General features: G+C 43.3%; 1 protein-coding gene across 3 annotated transcripts in view; it reads right to left on the bottom strand.

The window, feature by feature from the left end:
- lrrk1 (leucine-rich repeat kinase 1) overlaps positions 1–18,335 on the bottom strand; it is a 303,358-nt gene extending 285,023 nt beyond the window's left edge. For all 3 annotated transcript variants that reach the window (XM_054734368.2, XM_070554620.1, XM_054734367.2), the window contains exon 1: positions 18,222–18,335. The gene's annotated coding sequence lies outside the window, so the exon portion shown is untranslated. The remainder of the gene's footprint in view (positions 1–18,221) is intronic.
- Between the last annotated feature and the right edge of the window lie 471 nt (positions 18,336–18,806).

Raw genomic sequence — 18,806 nt, 5'->3', positions numbered from 1 at the left:
CAGGCGGCCGTGTTTGTATGGACATATTAAATAGATGGGTTGTAAGTGGCCGCCAGCAGGTGTCAGGTTCATGTCATCTAGAACAACACACTGGGGCTGGGCGATATGGCCTAAAATCAAGATCACGATATATTGAGGATTTCACCTCGATAACAATAAATGGACGATAACTACACGTATGCACAGAAACATAAGTTGTCCACTAGATGGCGCAGTCACGTGTATTATGCTGAGTCACATTTTTTCTTGACTCAAGGTAGTACAGCTTCTTAAAGGGACATAAATGTTGCCGACCTACACACATCTTTTCATTTTTTTAATTATCAAATTTATTGGCATGGGAAAAATTCTCGGTAAGTCAAATTTCGATAACGATAAATTTTCTATTTTGTTGCCCAGCCCTAACACACACACACACACACACACACACACACACACACACACACACATACACACACACACACACACACACACTTTTATTCAAGTTTATTTATATAGCGCCAAATCACGACAAGAGTCGTCTCAAGGCACTTCACACAGTAAACATTCCAATACAGGTCAGTTCATTAAGCCAATCAGTAAAAAGTTTCCTATATAAAGAACCCAGCAGGTTGCATCAAGTCACTGACATCGAGTCACTGACTAGTTTCCAAGATTCTGGAACAACACCAGATGAAAGGCTACTATTAACCATGGTAAGAACCCAAGGGCCCACGGAGGGAAAAACCTCCTTAAAGAGGCGGGGAGGAATCACATCAGTAGGAGACCCTGAGGATTTTAAGGGTTCCACAATCTCCCACAGGCGATCCAGAGTCAGTGGTTCAAATTGACAAAACGTTGAAGGGCAGCACCCAGCAGCAACCTGGAGAGGACGTGCCGATATCTGAGCCCTAATGCTCACCATTTTATCAATAAAAAATGTCAAAAACGATTCACACAGCCCCTGAGAGGTCTCAATTTCTGCAGGTTGGTCGATATTGAGGACGTTATCTAAAACATTAAAAAGAACACGTGGCTAATTGCAGGCAGACTGAATGATTTCTGAGAAATATTTCCTCCTTTCTTCCAATGAAGAGCATTTCTTAACATCTAGAAAGAAATCATTAGCCTGTCCTTTTTCCATTTCCTTCCAACCATTCGACATTGTCTTCTTGCATTGCACATGGACTCATTTATCCACGGCTCACGTTTACCCCTGGGTTTCCTGAGCTGCAACGGGGCCACTGAGTCCATAATGGTGCTGCAGCAATCATGGAACTGTGAGCTAGGTTCATTTTTACTGTCAGAAAAAGATTCTAGGTTGTTGGAAGTCATATCAAATTCGCCACAAAAACGGGGAGCAGTTAATGGGTTAACAATCCTAACCTGCCTGGAAGGAGCAGATGATTTTAGATTGTTGGAGAGGGCTATGCTAAAAAAGTACAGGCATATGATCTGAGAAAACAGTGTCACAAATCTCAGTGTCAGAAACAGACAGCCCAGATGTTAAACCAAGATACAGAACATGTCCCTGCTTCTGAGTTGGTCAAAAACATGTTGCACCAAATTACCAGAGTACACAATTCTCAAAAATTCATTCACCATTGGGTTATCAGGACAACACACGTGAATGTTGAAATCTCCCAAAATGAGCAGCTTATCAAAAGCAGGCAACACTTCAACTAAAAGTCCAGCAAACTCAGTTAAAAAATCTTTGTTGTATCGCGGGGGGCGATAAATTACTATACACAGCACAGGATCAAGCCTACCAAGTTCAAAGAGATAACATTCAAAACTGGAAAAACATCGAGGTAGGCGGAATCGCTGTGAAAGAGTCTATAAACACTGTAGCAGTTCCCCTCCACGTCCTGAGACATGTGAAGAATTAAAGTAGCAGCACCTAGGAGGCAACAATTCACAAAAAGTGCTAGACTCACTTTCTGGCATTGTCCATATATCGGTGACACAGAAAAATTCCAGGCTGTTTGATGTGAAGAAATCTTGGATAATAACTGTCTTGTTTGATAGACTTTGCGTTGACCAATCCAAACTTTACAACAGCCATCTTCCCCAAGTTGTCAGATGTCCTCGAGGCTCGATGAAAATACCGCAGATTGTTAAAATTAACTCCAGGTTGCCAATGACGCGATGAATAAGGACCGTGCAGCTGATCTAAACAATCCGAGTCCACAACGGGCATGAGCCAGGTGTCAGGGAGATTTGTCAGCCAACGAAGATCAAGTGAGCAAAACGTGCCATTTAATAAAACCGGGAAAACTGCCTGGCAGAGCTTCATTTTCGCCAGCTTTCCTCCTCCCTTCCCCCTGCGGCATTGCCTCCTCCTCCAGGGCAGTGGCGCAGGAACACGGCACAGGTACGGAGGAACTGAAGCCAGAAAAGGGGGCAAAACCTTCTGTCCATCTTTATAAGATCCTGATAAGTTTATTGCAGAAATCTTGGGATCCAGGAGCTGTTGACGCTCATCTACCAGCAGAGAGTTAGCACCGAAAATAAAAACTGATTAAAGGGGCATTATGGAAGTTTAACAGCCAAAACATGTAGAGAAATAATAAATGTCTTCTTCATACATTCTCCTGCAATGCCCTGGTCCTGTAGAATGAGCCCTGGCATTTTTACTGTGATTGCCTGTTTTTCTGTAAAATCACAGAAAAAGAGAGCTGCTTGGGTCGAGCAGGCTGCTTCATGCACGTTCACGCTCAGGCATAGCCCGTAGCATTTGCTATCACTAGCTTTAGCAGCAGAGAGCGAGGTAGTGCCAACTCAGCGACTTTGTTGCTGTTCCTAACGCCTAGTGATGAACCTAGCTACATTTCTGAGGACCTTAAGCTACTTTCTTCTAGATATTTCCTGCTAATTAGCAACAAAATAGCCATTTTCGCTCTGAACCGTCCTTTGAACGTTGCTTTAGCTGTCATCAAGGATATAAATATTACAGAGATGTCATTGGTGCTTTAGCTCACCTAGTTAGACGTTGGACTCTCGTGCAGGAGGCCCGGGTTCGATTCTGGATGTGAATATAGTTTATTTAGAGTTTCTTTTTTACATTAATGGTATACTTTTTTTTACAGTAAGATGCCCAAATTTTATTTGAGACTCACCGAACAGCATTGAATTCACAGATAAAAAAGATGTGGGTTCAACTTTCATTTTGGAACAATTTTTCAAGCAAGGGAAGGGAATGATCTGAGCATGCAGGAGGACTGACACATAAACCTTTGTCAGCTGTGCTGAAGAGAAAGGTACAGAACCAAATTATTTAATTAATTAGCTGCGTGTTCTCCTGTCCTCTGTCCTCCGGGCCACACACACACACACACACACACACACACACACACACATGGGACTGTCTCAGCTGTTATTTTCGTTAAGGAGTGTGCACGTACAGCATGCGCACCTCGTGCACGAGCCTACTATTGAAGCTGTCGTTACGCTTTTGGCCTGAGGGGGCAATCGCGAGCATTAAAATTCAAAACTCTGTAAAGTACCTTTAAAAACAATAAAATCAAAAACAGCTCTAACCCAAAACAGCAGGCCAAGCACACGGTGCCATTTTTTGTTAATCACAATGTTCTTTTAGAAAGGATTGAACATGTTGTAGGGATCAAAGGAACAGTGCTAGGCTGGTTTAAATCCTACCTGTCTGATAAACATCATTTTGTAAACGTACATGACAAATCTTCATACTCCAGGGTTACTTGTGGAGTACCACAGGGTTCATCAGTGCTTGGACCAATTCTTTTTACTATGAATATGCTCCCAATTGGTAAAACCATTAGACAGCATGAGATAAACTTCCACTGTTAAGCTGACGATACTCAGTTATATTTATCCATTAACCCTGATGAACCTAATCGGTTAGTTAGATTACAGGCTTGTCTTGTAGACATAAAAAAATTGGCTGACTCCTTTTTGTTTTTAAATCAAGACAAGACTGAAGTTCTCATCTTTGGACCAGAAATCCAGAAAATGAAATTGCTTAGTCAATCACCTGACCTGAATGGCATTGCATTAATCTCCGAGAACAAAGCAAGGAACCTTGGTGTTATTTTTGACCAGGACATGTCATTCAAATCCCAGGTTAAACAGGTTTGTAGGATTTCTTTTTTCCACCTTCGGAATATTGTTAAGATTAGAAGCATCCTTTCCAGGAGTGATGCTGAAAAACTAGTTCATGCATTTATTACATCAAGACTGGATTACTGTAATTCATTACTCTCAGAAAGTCCACAGAATGTAATTAAAAGTCTTCAGCTTGTCCAAAATGCTGCAGCTAGAGTTCAGATGAGAATTAAAAAGAGAGATCATATCTCTCCTGTCTTAGCTTCCCTACAATGGCTGCCTGTTAAATTCAGAATAGATTTTAAGATCCTCCTTCTCACATATAAAGCTCTTAATAGTCAAGCTCCATCATACATCAGTGACCTGATTGTTCCATGCGTTCCTAACTGAGCACTTCGCTCTCAGACTGCAGGTTTACTGGTGGTTCCCAGAATATCTAAAAATAGGATGGTAGGCAGATCTTTTAGCGATCAGGCTCCTCTCCTGTGGAACCAGCTCCCAGCTTTAGTCCGTGCGGCAGACACCTCATCTACTTTTAACTCATTCACTGCTATTGATGACTAAAGTCGTCATTTTAAATCCAACCGTTCACTGCCAATGACGACTAAAGTTGTCATTTGCATTTTTTTTACTGTTTGGGCATCAAAACGAGCCCTGGCGCTGAGAGAACAAACATCTCAGCTCTGAAGCCAATCTTCATGTGCATACCTCACATGTTACATAATCAGGAAGCAGAAAATCCATGTGTTAGATCATTTTAGGCCATTCCTGTAAAAAAAAAGTGAGGCACGAACCGGAAAAGCGTCTGCCAATCACAATTCATCAACGGATTACGAAAGAATGGATAACGCTCAAAACACGCAGATTCTTCCTGATCTAAGAGGTGAGTCTCTTCTTTGTTTTGGTTGTTTTGGCGTCGACATCATCCTAGCGCAACGTTCTGTCACTCTTAAAAAAACGGTAAAAACAGCGAGAAACGCTGGCAGCGTAGGCCTTTAGCGATCAGGAAACAGCTGTCAGTGAATGAGTTAAGACGAGGCTCAAAACATTTTTATTTATTTAACAGATCTTTAAGTTATCAGCCTCCTCTCCTGTGGAGCCAACTCTCAACTTTAGTCAGTGAGGCAGACACCTTGTCTACTTTTAAGACTAGGCTTCAAACATTTTTATTTGATAGGGCCTATGGTTAAAATCTGATGTTAGCCTAGATCTGGACAAGTGGGGGAGTACAGGGAGGTGGAGTGTACAGTCGGTAAAGACAGCTCTCCCTTGCCCTGCCTCCAACATGACTCCATCTAAAAGGCTAAGTTATCCAGAGTTATCTCTGTAGTTATGCTGCTATAGGCTTAGACTGCACTGACCACTTTCCACACTTGACTACATTCTTCTACAGTCTGCTATTTAACTGTATTATTTCCTGCAATTTCAGCTGTTAACTTTATTTTTTCTCTGTTTTTCTCCCCAGAAGAAGCTACAATAATGCTCTGCTGAGCTATGGTAGCCTCATGGAGGGGGCCATTGGCTAGCACATTGCTGCTAACCACTTAAACATTCTCCCTCTCCTGATAACAATATTTTACTTTCTTTGACCTTGAATGCACTACTACTAGTTTAATTTAGTTTAATTATAGATCCACTAGGATAAATACAATAAAGTTTATCTCTCACCAAATAGAATATTTACTAAGAAATCACAATGTAACGTGTGTGTGTGTGTGTGTGTGTGTGTGTGTGTGTGTGTGTGTGTGTGTGTGTGTGTGTGTGTGTGTGTGTGTGTGTGTGTGTGTGTGTGTGTGTGTGTTAGGGCTGCACGATATTAGGAAAACCTGCGATATTTGATAACAGTGCTCAATATTGCGATATCGATCTTACTCACGATAAATGAACAAATACTAAAGTATGCAGTGTTGATGTCTTCTGGCGTGTGACGTCTGCTCTGGGTTCAAAGCAAACAAAAACTAATGCATGAATTCCATTACAACATAACATTTTTATTGCAAAAATATGCAGCTGCACCTGCTACTGTATTAGCAGCAACACAACAAACTGCATGCATGCAGTTTCTCAGTGACTTTAAAACATCACCACCACCATAAAACTGTTTCTGATGCTCCAAATACAGAAAAACATCCCTTACCAGGGTTTTTGAATAAATAAAAATATCAGAAAATAAGTTTAAATGTTAAATAATAGTTAACATCACTTAAATGCAACAGCAAATTCTCTCATTGCTACTGAACATTTTCTCCACTTATGCGGTTATGATATAAGGCTGTTGCTGCTATTGGGAAGTGAACTGTGCTGGGCCAAACTAGGAGAATATTAAGATTTTCTGAGGGAAAGAGAAAAACAATTGTCTACCTTTCAGAAGAGGAGCTGGCAAAAAAAAACTACATGGAAAATATGTGAAAACGTTTGTTTTCAACCCCAAATTGAACAAGTTTACCTAGATGTTAAAAAGCAGCTCAGATGATGAAACTGCAACTATGATTCTGATAACAAGCTAACAAAGTGAACTAGCTCCTCTTAAGATAACCGGCTAGCAGAGCTTCTGACAGCAGACTGACAGTTTATGTGCAGCAGCAAATCAACTATCCTGATTAACAAGGTTATAAAAGCTCATAAATGAAAAATCACTTTGACTTTTCCAGGCCCTCTTTAGCAGGGTGGGACTGGGAGGAGAGTGCTGTAGCCTTTTAGCTGTAAGCTAACCGGAGCCACCACCGGGTGGAGCACTAGCGACATGGAGGGAGGTGGGTTGGTTCACCGGCACGTGTCGGAGTCAGCCCGGTTATTATCAGCTGATTAACGACACAGAGCGGAGTCACGTTCACGTTTGAAAGCAGCGCTGATTCCAGAAGCATCAGCACAAAGTGCGTTCGTTGCTCTGAGCCAGCATGACGAACAAGGGAACGGTGCCACTAACTCAGTTTGGGTGTTGCTTTCCATCCTAAGGGTCTATGTAGGGGGCGGGCGTATTACGTGAACGTAACCATCTGATTGGCCGCATATCAGAAGGGCTACATTTGATTGGTCAAATAATAGTTCCGTGTAAAAAAACAGCTGGTTTACAAAAAGTTGATGTATGACACGGATGGAAATGTTTGAACCAACATTTATCGCCGTTTTTGACGTGCTTTGCGATGGGCCTATCGCACGTCCTGTTATCCAGATGATAATTTTACAATATATTCTGCAGCCCTGGTGTGTGTGTGTGTGTGTGTGTGTGTGTGTGTGTGTGTGTGTGTGTGTGTGTGTGTGTGTGTGTGTGTGTGTGTGTGTTGTCTTCTCGATCCCCAGTGAGTCGTGGAGGATGGCTGCTTATGCTGAGCCAGGATCCTCTGGAGGTTCCTTCCTGTTAAAAGGGAGTTGTCCTCTCCACTGTTGCTGCATGCTTGCTTAGTATGAGGATTGCTGTATAGTCACTGACACTAGTCAGTGACTTGATGCAATTTGCTGGGTTCCTTATATAGGAAACTTTTTTTTTTTGATTGGCTTAATGAACTGACCTGGATTGGAATGTTTACTGTGTGAAGTGCCTTGAGACGACTTGTCGTCATTTGGCGCTTTATAAATAAACTTGAATTGAATTGCGATTTGACTGGCAGCGAGTGGTTAGCACAATGCTAATATACATGGAAGAACCTATAGGGATGCTAATGCTAATATCGCCTATTACATTCTTTTTTATTTTATTATTTTTTTTTTTTTACCATGTCCTGTCTGGCTGTGAAGCAAGCAGAATTGATGTCCGAATGCTGGTGACAAGCCTTACAGATTTATTCTCAGGTGGAGCATCAAAGCGTCTGCTTTTAATGTCACGCCTGATACTTAAAACGTTATTGTTGTTTTTGAATGATTTGTAACTCCGACCAGACACGGAGACAGAGGTGAAAGAGAAAGGAAAAGAAAAGGTGGGAAGAGAGAGAAAGGGGGGGGGGGGGGTTCCACAAAAATAAACAATAATGAACAAGAGTGTGCTTCTAGACCTGCAGAAAAAGACAAAAAAAAAGCAAAAGGGCAAAAAGAAGGGACACAACAACAATACAACAAGATCAAGCTATCACTGCTTCAACTTGATGAAGAAATATAATCAACATTGCTTAACTGAAGAATCACAATAATAAATCGCAGTGCATTAAGTGCCCACAATAGCCTTAAGATCTGTGTTGAACGTGCCCAAGCCCATACTTTTGAGAGCACCATGTGAGCACCTGTGTGTGTACACGCGCTTGTTTATGTAAGGTTTCTCTATAGGAGCGTTCAACAGAGAGTGTGAGGGACCACAGATCCGCCCCCAAAGATGCGCAGGAGACGGGGGGAGCTCCAAGTCCCAGAGATCCAGGCGCTGCCCCAGAACACAGGAACCCCAAGGAGACTGCAACCAGAAAGGCCCCCGCCCCCCTCGAGAGGCACAGAGGATCGCCCCGGGGGGGCCACAACCAGCAGCCGGCAGAGCCCCGGGAGACATTAGCGGCAAGCCCACAAGCCCGCCCGCAACCTCCCACCCCCTAGCCGGCCGAGCCCGGGACCCAGCGACCCGGGACCCAGGGGCGACCACCCCCGTCGGGGACCCAGCAGAGCCCAGGGACCCAGACCCCACCAGGCAGCCACCGGGATCTATCAGGCAGATGCCAAAATCTTAAACCCCCAGACCCGGTTGCCACGAACACTCAGGCAGACCAAGGCACAACCCCTCACACCAGGTGTGGCAGGGGGAGGGGGGACGAAGATCTATATCATCAAAAGAAGTTCCAGGAGAGGGGAGGAGTCAAAGGCCCCACTTGACATATACAGTCATACACAAACACAGTCACACACTCCCTCCCTCATGCTCACACACACACACATATAACCCAAGACTTACAAAAATGCACGCCAGGCACCCACTCATGCTCCCCATACACACCCTATTCACTCTGGTCCCGGTACTGCTGCACATTGGGTACAACCATCACTGGTAACCAGAGTTTGACCCTTTCTACTGGGGGTGCTGATAAGCAGGCTCCCCCGCCCAACGCTGAGCACAGCAACCTAAGGTTCAAGGTTGTCTTTATTAATCCCCAAGGGGGAAATTGAATTGCCTTGGACAAGTAAACACAACATGCATATCCACACAATAAAACATTCACTGGTCCTGATAAAATATAAAAATATCAAATATACAATCATACGAAATGGTCGTTGTAAAAACGCACTGCAGCTGGAATAAAAGAGTTCCTAAAACGTTCAGTGGAGCACCGGGGCATTAACATTCGCCCACTGAAAGAGCTCCCGAGATCCTTAAAAATGTGGTGAAGGGAGTGATCCTCCAGAGTCATAACTGTCTTAAGTTTACTCTTCATCCTTTTGTCGATGATCATGTCAAATGAGTCCAAGCGTTGCCCAACCACTGAGCCAGATTTCTTGATCATTTTGTCGATCCTGTTTTTGTCCTCAGCAGTGAGGCTCCTGCCCCAACACAACACAGCATAAAACAACACACTGGCCATGATCCCCTGATAAAACACATTCAAGAGCCTCCTACTTAAATCAAAAGATCTTAGCTTCCTAAGAAAAAACAATCTGGACTGGGCCTTTTTAACAACAGCATCACTGTTCCTTTTCCAGTTTAACTTATCGTCGAGGTACACCCCGAGATATTTATATGTCTCCACAGTTTCTATAGGTTGGCCTTTGATGACCACTGGAGAGAATGTTTGTTTTTTCTTTCTAAAATCAATAACCAGCTCTTGTGTTTTGCCAACATTGAGCTGTAGAAAATTTGCATCACACCATCCAACAAAGGAGTTAACTTCCTCCCTGTAAGCCAGGTCGTCACCCCGGGAGATCAGGCCCAGTAGGGCAGTGTCATCAGAGAACTTCTGTAAGTGACAAGATGGTAAACTGTGCCTATAGTCAGCTGTGTACAATGTAAATAAAAAAGGAGATAAAACTGTCCCCTGTGGTGCACCAGAGTTCGTAAAAATCAAGTCCGAGCACTTACCCCCAGCTCTCACAAACTGAGGCCTGTTTAAGAGATAGTCTAAAATCCAGGCAGTGGTGGAATTGTGCTATACCTATCACCCCAGACCCCAACCAGACAGCCAGATCTCCCTCCTAGCCTCCAGCCCCAGGAAGCCAAGCAACAACAGAGGTGGCTAAGACCCCTAGTCTCCCTCCGCCTGCTCCAATATAGTGTTGTGTGATCATGAGGTGTATTCCATGGCTGTGGTGAGTGGGCAGTGCGGGCATCATCCGGCCAATGCCAGCTGATGCCACCGCACCACCCCACTTACACCCTCAGCCCTTGGTGTTTAAGTGCGGTTTAAAATTGGAAGTGGGCACCGGCACCCGGGAGGAGGCTGAGATATCCCCCTGCCAAATGCCGTTGAATGTGCTCACTCCCAAGGCCCTAAGTGTGTGTTTGTGTGGAATGTCGTCAGTGGAAGTGTATAAGGTGCAAATAAAATTGGGGGGCAGGTTGCCACAGGAATGCGGAAATGGGGTCCATACCCGCACTCCCTGACTTGCAAACCCCCCGAGGTCCTATGTGTATGTTTGTGTGCTGATGTGAGGGAGCAGGAGGAGAGAAATATGCGGGGATGGGGAGGAATGGCTGGTTGGGCTTAGCCCTCCAGGGAGCCAGCTCCCCTACTGGCCCCAATAGGCACCTCTGTTGTCAAACCGCCACCCAGGGCATGGAGACCCCAGCCCATCCTGCCAGGGCCCAAAGCAGCAGCATTACAGAGCCTCACGGAGTTCGAGGGCACCAACCCAGCCCCACCCCGGCAGAATATCTATGCCCATCCCTGCATTTGCACAACTTCCAGAATATATGACATGGGACATCCAGGTAAGGTTGGGTCCTCCCCCTCCTGGACCTCCCCCTCCCCTGTGATGGAACGGCAGAGGAGCCAAGGTCTACCTGAGGCCCCCAAACCCGGGCCAGGCACTGCTGCATGTTCCTGCCTTCTTCCCGGCAGCATACATTTCAGGACCCGACCCCCAAGGCTCTGCCCAGATCCCCACTCGGGGCCGGCCACCCCCAAACCCCGAGCCCCCAGGCCCCCACCCAGACCCACCCAGGGGCAATGCAGCCACCAGGCAGTGACCCATGGTTGCCACCAAGATCCCCAAGGGGCCCCGCTCACAACCGCCAGTAGTCCACTCCCCGAGGCAACCCAAGCACCTCCAGAGGGGGGCAACGGCCCCCCAGTCCCAGACACCCCCAGTGAACCCACCTCCAGGGAACATCCGGATACGCCAAACTCAACCCCCCACCCCCCCCCCCCCCCCCCCCACCCACACCATCCCGCAGCACAACATCAACGGCCCCCCCACCCTCGCTATGTGATGGAACCGATCAAAGGAGCCCAGAGAGATTGATCTGAAGTGGAAGCAGAGGCTATATCAAGTGTAATATGATCTAACAAAAGATTTCTATACTGGTTAATGCAGAGAGTTTCTCTATTTTTCCAATTGAAGAGGATAGTTTTCTTAGCGATGCATATGGGAGTCAGAACCACGTGAACCACAGATGTTTCAATCGGGACATTGTCCAGGTTTCCCAGTAAACAAAGAGAGGGGGTGGTTGGGATAAGACATTTCAGAGACTTTGACAGGTCTTCACACACTCTACCCCAAAATTCCTGGACAGGTGGACAGGACACAGTGCATGAATGTAATTGTCAGGAACGTTGTTTGTGCAGTGTGTACAGGTGTCAGATGACACAAACCCCATCTTGAACATCCGATGACCTGTATAGTGTACTCTGTGTAGAATTTTGTACTAAATTAATTGTAAATTGGAGTGTCTGATCATTTTAAAAGTTTTTAAACAAGTTTGGGACCAGAAGTTCTGGTCAAAGCTGACTGATAGATCCACCTCCCATTTTTCAATAGGGATTACTATTCTATTGTCTATTTTGGACAGTGTCTTATATACTTTAGACCAGGGATTCCCAAAGTGTGAGCTGCCGCTAGGGGGTGCGCGAGATGAAAAGTGTAATGGCTGCGGAGCTCAGAGAAGTCTGTCAGGTGTCACCATTAGCATAGCCAGAAAACTCATTTGTGGGTGGGCCAAAGAAAAAGTAAGTGGGCCCAATAAATGTAATTGAAAACAAGTATATTTTACTTGTGTGTGTGTGTGTGTGTGTGTGTGTGTCCTCCACATGTGCCCTAACTTCATAATAACAATGCGCCGAGCTTCAGCACTCTGGCCTGCGCACGCCGATATGTTCCGTATTTTATCATTTTTAACGGTGCTGGAGAAATCTGAAGGTGGTGAGTAATTCTGGCAGATTGTAATTAACACCTGTCTCATGCAGGTGTTCTGACATTGTAAACCTCACACGCGCTGAAGATCTGAAGTTTAGAGTGCGTCTGTCAGAGGTCAGACGCGTTCCGGAACCACGGCTCACGGGTGCACAAGTGAGCACATCTGGGCTGGGCAGAAGTAATTTTACAACATTGGTTTAAATAGCACCAATAACGAGACGCGGTGACTTAAACGCTGCAAGTTGTGAAGCGCGTTCCATCCGCGAGACGCATCACCAAGCGGAAAGTGAATGCGTCAAGCATAAACCAAGCTTCGTGGAGCTGTGCCGCGCGCGCACACACACACACACACACACACAGATTCAATAAGTGCACGCTGCGCAAACTCCGGCGCGCCAGACTGATACCGTCAGACTGAAGGCAGAAATGAGCTCTGCCTCCTCTGTGATAAAAACTTTTAAGAGGTTTTATAACAACATTTTTCATTCCAGGTCAAATTAAGATATTAGCTTCTATTTTGGGATGACGTATTAAAGTCGGGTCCGCTCCAGCCAGTGACTCCGAACCTGAACGCCTGTTACTGCAGCATTTGTTATTCCTGTCCGCGTGGCAGCGGATCGCAGATTCAGCCACACCATAAAACAGCAATTAGTCGGTCTGAGGCAAAAGTGAGCCTCATGGCTAAAGCTTTTTCCTTTTCCCCTATAGACATTTGATTACGTACCAGTAGGTGGCCAGTTCAGGTTTACGCAGAGCAGAAGGAAGGAGAGCGCTATGGCCGCACAGATTAAACGTTCCTACTTTAAGAAAACTGTTAAATTTCATTGTTTATGTTCTACATGGGCACTCTAAATATTTATTTAAAATTAAATCAAAGGAAATTGTAATGGTATCGAATGCTTATTAATTACTATTTAAAAAATGAAAGTGATGGGGAAAAAGGTCGATCATATTTTTTTAACCCTGTCTGTTTAGCTTGACGTCTGATCTCTCTCTCTCTCTCTCTCTCTCTCTCTCTCTCTCTCTCTCTCTCTCTCTCTCTCTCTCTCTCTCTCTCTCTCTCTCTCTCTCTCTCTCTCTCTCTCTCTCTCTCTCTCTCTCTCTCTCTCTCTCTCTCTCTCTCTCTCTCTCTCTCTCTCTCTCTCTCTCTCTCTCTCTCTCTCTCTCTCTCTATATATATATATATGTATGTATATATATATATATATATATAGCCATGCCGTGATGTGTGTGTGTGTGGGGGGGTGCGTCGACATGGTCGGGACATAGAAGGGGGTGCGCAGCTAAATAAGTTTGGGAACCACTGCTTTAGACAGTAGTTTGGGGGGGTTGAGATTATAGAAGTCTAATACCCTTGGTGGTGTTTGTAATTCTATTTTATTGAGCTTAAATTTTTTGTTTTACTACAGATTTAATTTGGTGGTATTAATTTGGTGGGTAAATCCAGTCCTCCTCTGTCTTTGGTCTTCTGAAGCGTTTTTAAGCTAATTCGTGGAGGTTTATCCTGCCAAAGGAATTAGCCTATTACATTCTTACAAATTATGAATTAGGAACTTGCTAAATAATTACATTTGGAGTCTAATAAAATATAAAAACTGCCATCAGTCAAATAAGCACAGACAGATATTTTAGTAAAGCTAGAAAACTGTAAGAGACTTTAACTCCACTGAGTTTTGGCTAGCAGCTATGGACGTAACTGAACTACGGAAGCTCTGCATGGACAAGACGTCAAACACTCTAAACACAAAAGACTTCAATAAATGGGACACACTTCTTTCCTGCTAATAAATGTTCACAGTTGATGCTAATACCTATGCTCCTTCAAGAGATGTGCTCCTGGCTGCAAAGTATCGCACCTTCAAACACAAAATGTTGTCTTTACTTGGGAGTGTTTATGTAGACAAATAAACTTGTTGATAGGATATGTAGATAAATATGTAGATACATAAACTTGTTTATATGCAGTATAAGTTACATAGGGTTTTTTTTTTTGTTTCCAATAGTTGAAAAATGTGAGAAAATAATCGTGAATTAAATCGCTATTTGATTATTTTCCAAAATCGTTCAGCCTTAGTTTACAATCAAAACTTTGTTGAAGCTGAAATAATGGCTGAAGGAGGAGGGCAGCTCTCAGGACATTTATCAGCCCTCAAGGAAGAGAAAGTCTGAAATACGGTAATATTTTGGGTATTTCAAGAACGCCGAGGTACAATTGATAGAAGACGGCTATCCTGTTTGTAGCACATGCAGATAAACTTGTCTCTGAAAGGCAGCAACACTCTGAATGTCATGAAAAACCTGCGTGACCATCACCCACAACTCTACAGTCAATGCAAGGCAAGTTAACGCTAGCTTTAAAGCTGAAATGCGTGATGTGAGGACTTTGGGTTGAGGGAGAATGCAAAAAGTCATCCTATAGTGCAGCCGCAGCACCCACAGCCAGCATATAAAACGTGTCGCGGACACCTCCATATTGAAATAACGCTATGCATAACGAGGTTCCAGGAGCGGATAAGAGTTGGTCTCTCTCCGCATTATTATTAATTTAACAATCATTACTGCCTGATGACATTTTCCCAAATCTGCAAAGCTCACTGGAAGGACACAAACTGAGGACAACTATTCTGATATAGATGGTTTATTTAGTTGTCATAAAATATAACACGTTTCTGGCACTATAACTGGTACACCTAATACCCTCGAAACGACCAACAACACATCATGAAATAATAAATTGGAGTAGGAGATATAGATTTTTACTTTGTCCCACTGAGGGAAACAGTTTGGGTGCCCCTGATACATAGGCGGGGCTGGATAGAGTAGCCAACTACTGTACTCAAGTAAGAGCAACACCATTTCAACGCCTTTTACTTGAGTAAAAGTAGCTGTCCAAGAAATTACTCAAGGGTAAAAAAAGTATTTAATTAGAAGGCTAGAGTCCTGAGTATCATCCGATCTCGTATTTTTAAAATGATGACCTCAAACAGGCAAACATAAGAAGTTATGGGCAAATGTTGGTATTTTAAAGACTAAAAAGGTAAAAATGTTAATATAATTACAAATGGCTACATTTAGACAAACTGAGAATATTTTCCTGATATACAGGGTTTATCTAGTTGTCTGAAAATCTAACGTTTAAAAGATAATACCACGATCATACCAAAAACCTTGATTATTTTGGTCACAATAACAATGAGGTTACATTTTCACTAGGGCTGTATCGAAGCCTTGATAACGTCGACGGCTCGATTCTAAAAATTTGTCGACGTCAGATCCGGTAGTCGACGCACCACGCCCACTTGTTGCATCCCCAGGAATTTGTAAATAGAGGAGGAATCTGCCTGTTTTTCCTCTAGTTCGCCCTCTTCTCCGCCTTCACTAACATCTCCACCAAATACCGAAGACCCGGAACAATGTCCAGCCCCTACTAGATTCCTTTACTTCCAGGGTCAGATGCGCTGCTCCGTCTCTATCGCAGATGTAGAAAATCACCGGGAGCGTTTCTCCCGTCATAAAGGAGCTTCTTTCAGACATTAGGAGAGCTGTTTTGGTGCTAGCAGTCTCTCCTCCGTGCTGGTCTATTTGGTGGGTGTTTTGGTTTATTTAAACTTGGTAACTTGAACTTAACGTTGGTAAAGCTACTGTTAGCATTTTAGCTAGCAGCTTCTTGGGTTTAGATAACCTGTTACGTTTTGGTTAAGAGTTCATCTTTTTTGTGGTGTAGATCTCCCTTTTATTACATTTAGAGTGTTGTGGGGTTTCGGTTTAGTTTAAAATATCACCTTAAGTTTGGTTTAACCGCCCAGTTTAGAGTTTGGACCTTTGGAGATCCTTATTTTGGTCCAGAACCCTGTAATCTTTGCCCAGTGGGACATCCCTAGTTATTTGTACTTTTGTTTTAATTCCCCACAGGCAGAATTAGTTTTATTATTCCCAACCTGTGGATGGAAAGATGCATGTTTTTTTGTAGTTGTAAATAAACCTGATCATCATTTTAACTTTTAAATCCCGTTAATGTCCCTTCCTTTTTGCACACGAGCCAAACTCCCCAGGAAGGGTCGTAACACCACTCGCCTCACGCACATAAGTGACCAAAACAAAGCGGCATGGAGACACTCCATCTTCTACCACCTCGCAGCCTGCACTCCCAAGTTCTACACGTCACCAGAACATAACCAACCTCAACACAATAAAAGCAGTGTTATACAAAATGGAAGGCCTGTAGTGTTTATTCTCTTACAGTAACAATTTATCAATTTTTTTGAAGAATTTATGAGAGATTAATTGGTTTTTATTAACTGTGCAATAAAAAATAATCATTAGATTAATCGTCTAAATAGTCATTAGAATAGTCGACTATTTGATCAAATAAACGTCAGAATAATCGTTTTAAAAATAATCGTTTACCCCCAGCCCTAATTTTCACATTGTGACAACCCTACCGTCAAGTACCTCATTTACCTTAAACACCTGAATGGAGAAACAGGAAGTGGTTGCATAGGGGGAATCGTTGTATATAGCTGAGTCAGAGACCCCAGAGACAGGTGAGGCTGTTGCAAACGCATGATCGGACTTGATTAAGTGATTATTGAAGAAATGTACCTTTTAGTTTTGGGGTCTGAACTATTCATCAGAAACGGGTTCTTATAATATTCAGATTTTGCTTTTCTGATTGGCTGGTTACAGATCTGAAGGATTGCAAGTCGCAGATATTCATGGATATCTGCCAGGATTGATGCTTGGTTCTGAAACATTTTTAACTCTGCCTTTATATAATCTAAAATGGAGATAATGGAGTTTTTAAATGTGACCAAGCATCCTCAACAGTAGGAACGAGGCTAACTCTATGTCATCGTTCTTTTGCCAAGTCATGTAAAAAGGCCTGCTCATTGAGGTTGTTTTTATAAATGCACTGTACAACTCTTGCGGTCAGTTTTTGCAAAATATTTTAACAAATTGGTTTCGTATTGGGTAGGCTTAAACATCAGTCTAAACCCCTTCGGCCATAAACTACGAGTGAGTGTTTGGCTTTTTTATACTAAGAAACAAGAGTTGTTGTGATCGTCTTGTTTTTCTTTTTCTTATTTATTTTTTCCTGACTGTGTCCTGTTCATTTTATGATAGAATAAATAAATAAAATAAACATTAATCTTTAAAATCGTCTTAAATGATTGAGATCTCAGTGTCAGTCTAAATAATTGTGATCATCATTTTTGCCATAACTGAGCAGCTCTACCTAAATTTGTCGTTTTCCGACCACTTCGCTCAGCATTACTTGCTCCTGGTCCAGCGCACCTGCGTCTCAAACATCTGGTTTGTTTACCGTTCTACATGACCGGTGGGAACAGAATAATAACCCAAATGGTTCCACGTGGTCACTCAAATATATCATACAATATTACAGCGAATCACAATAAAGAAAAACACATTTAAAATTACATTTCCTGAAAAGCATTTACGTCACTGAGAATCCATTTTAATTCCTGTAATGTCTTAATGTTTGAACAATCCGGTTCGTGACCTAATGCTTCTGTGCCTGCAGAAGTCTGCCAAAGCAGGGCAACAGGAGGCAGTTTTACCTCATTCCAGGTGTTTTCTACTGATGTAAAGTTAGTCCAACAGCGTCATAAACAAGATTTATTACGTCACAGCTGACCTTTCTTGGACATCCTACGATTTCAATAAACGCGGACGGGTTGAAGGTTCTGATTTGGTTCCGGTCCACATAAGTCTGCTTTTATGACAACCGTTGAAAGAGCCGCGGTTGCGGAAGTGCGACAACAGAATGTCACTTTTCTAACTTATTTCTCCAGGAAACGTTCAGCCGAGTCACGGTTTCAGTCACAACCCGGTCCAGTCTCACCAAACCCCGCCTGCTTCACGGTTCTGATGACCCAACTCACCCAGGCTGAGATCCAGAGCCGCGTCTGACTTCCTGCTGCTTCTTGACACACCGAAACAAATCGACGCGCGCGACGACGACACGCGTGCCTTCGTTATTGAAAACCTTTCAAAATAAAGGTGCACATCCGGGTCATGTTTGACTCATTTGCTTACCAGCGGCTTTCAAAGTAAACGGGATCCTGTTCTGGTTCTTTCACCTGTAAGACGGATGAATAAAATACATCTATAAAAGTAATTGTTTACATTAAATTAGAACTATAAACCTTTGAAATGTATTCTCCATGAGACAATGCGTGACTGTAAACATCAGTGGCAGCTGGTGAGTTTTTTTTTTTTTTTTTTTTTGGTGGGGCATAACTTAACAGGTGTTCCGAAAAGAGAATGCCAGCCAAGGGGTATTATGGTCTACATTTTTGGAAACCAAGTAGGAGCAAGAGGACCGGGCTGCAAAAAACAATCGTGATATAAGATCTCTGTTTCTAAAGACTCATACTGTACTTCTAACTACTGTACACTGAAACAACTGGTTTTATGACCTGGACTGGGGAAGGATTGGGACTCTACCAACTAGTTTCTACTGACAA

The sequence above is a fragment of the Nothobranchius furzeri genome, chromosome 9 (assembly GCF_043380555.1).
Source record: "Nothobranchius furzeri strain GRZ-AD chromosome 9, NfurGRZ-RIMD1, whole genome shotgun sequence".
Taxonomy (NCBI): Eukaryota; Metazoa; Chordata; class Actinopteri; order Cyprinodontiformes; family Nothobranchiidae; genus Nothobranchius; species Nothobranchius furzeri.
The sequence above is the reverse complement of the archived record's forward strand: the minus strand, read 5'-3'. Positions and strand labels throughout refer to the sequence as shown.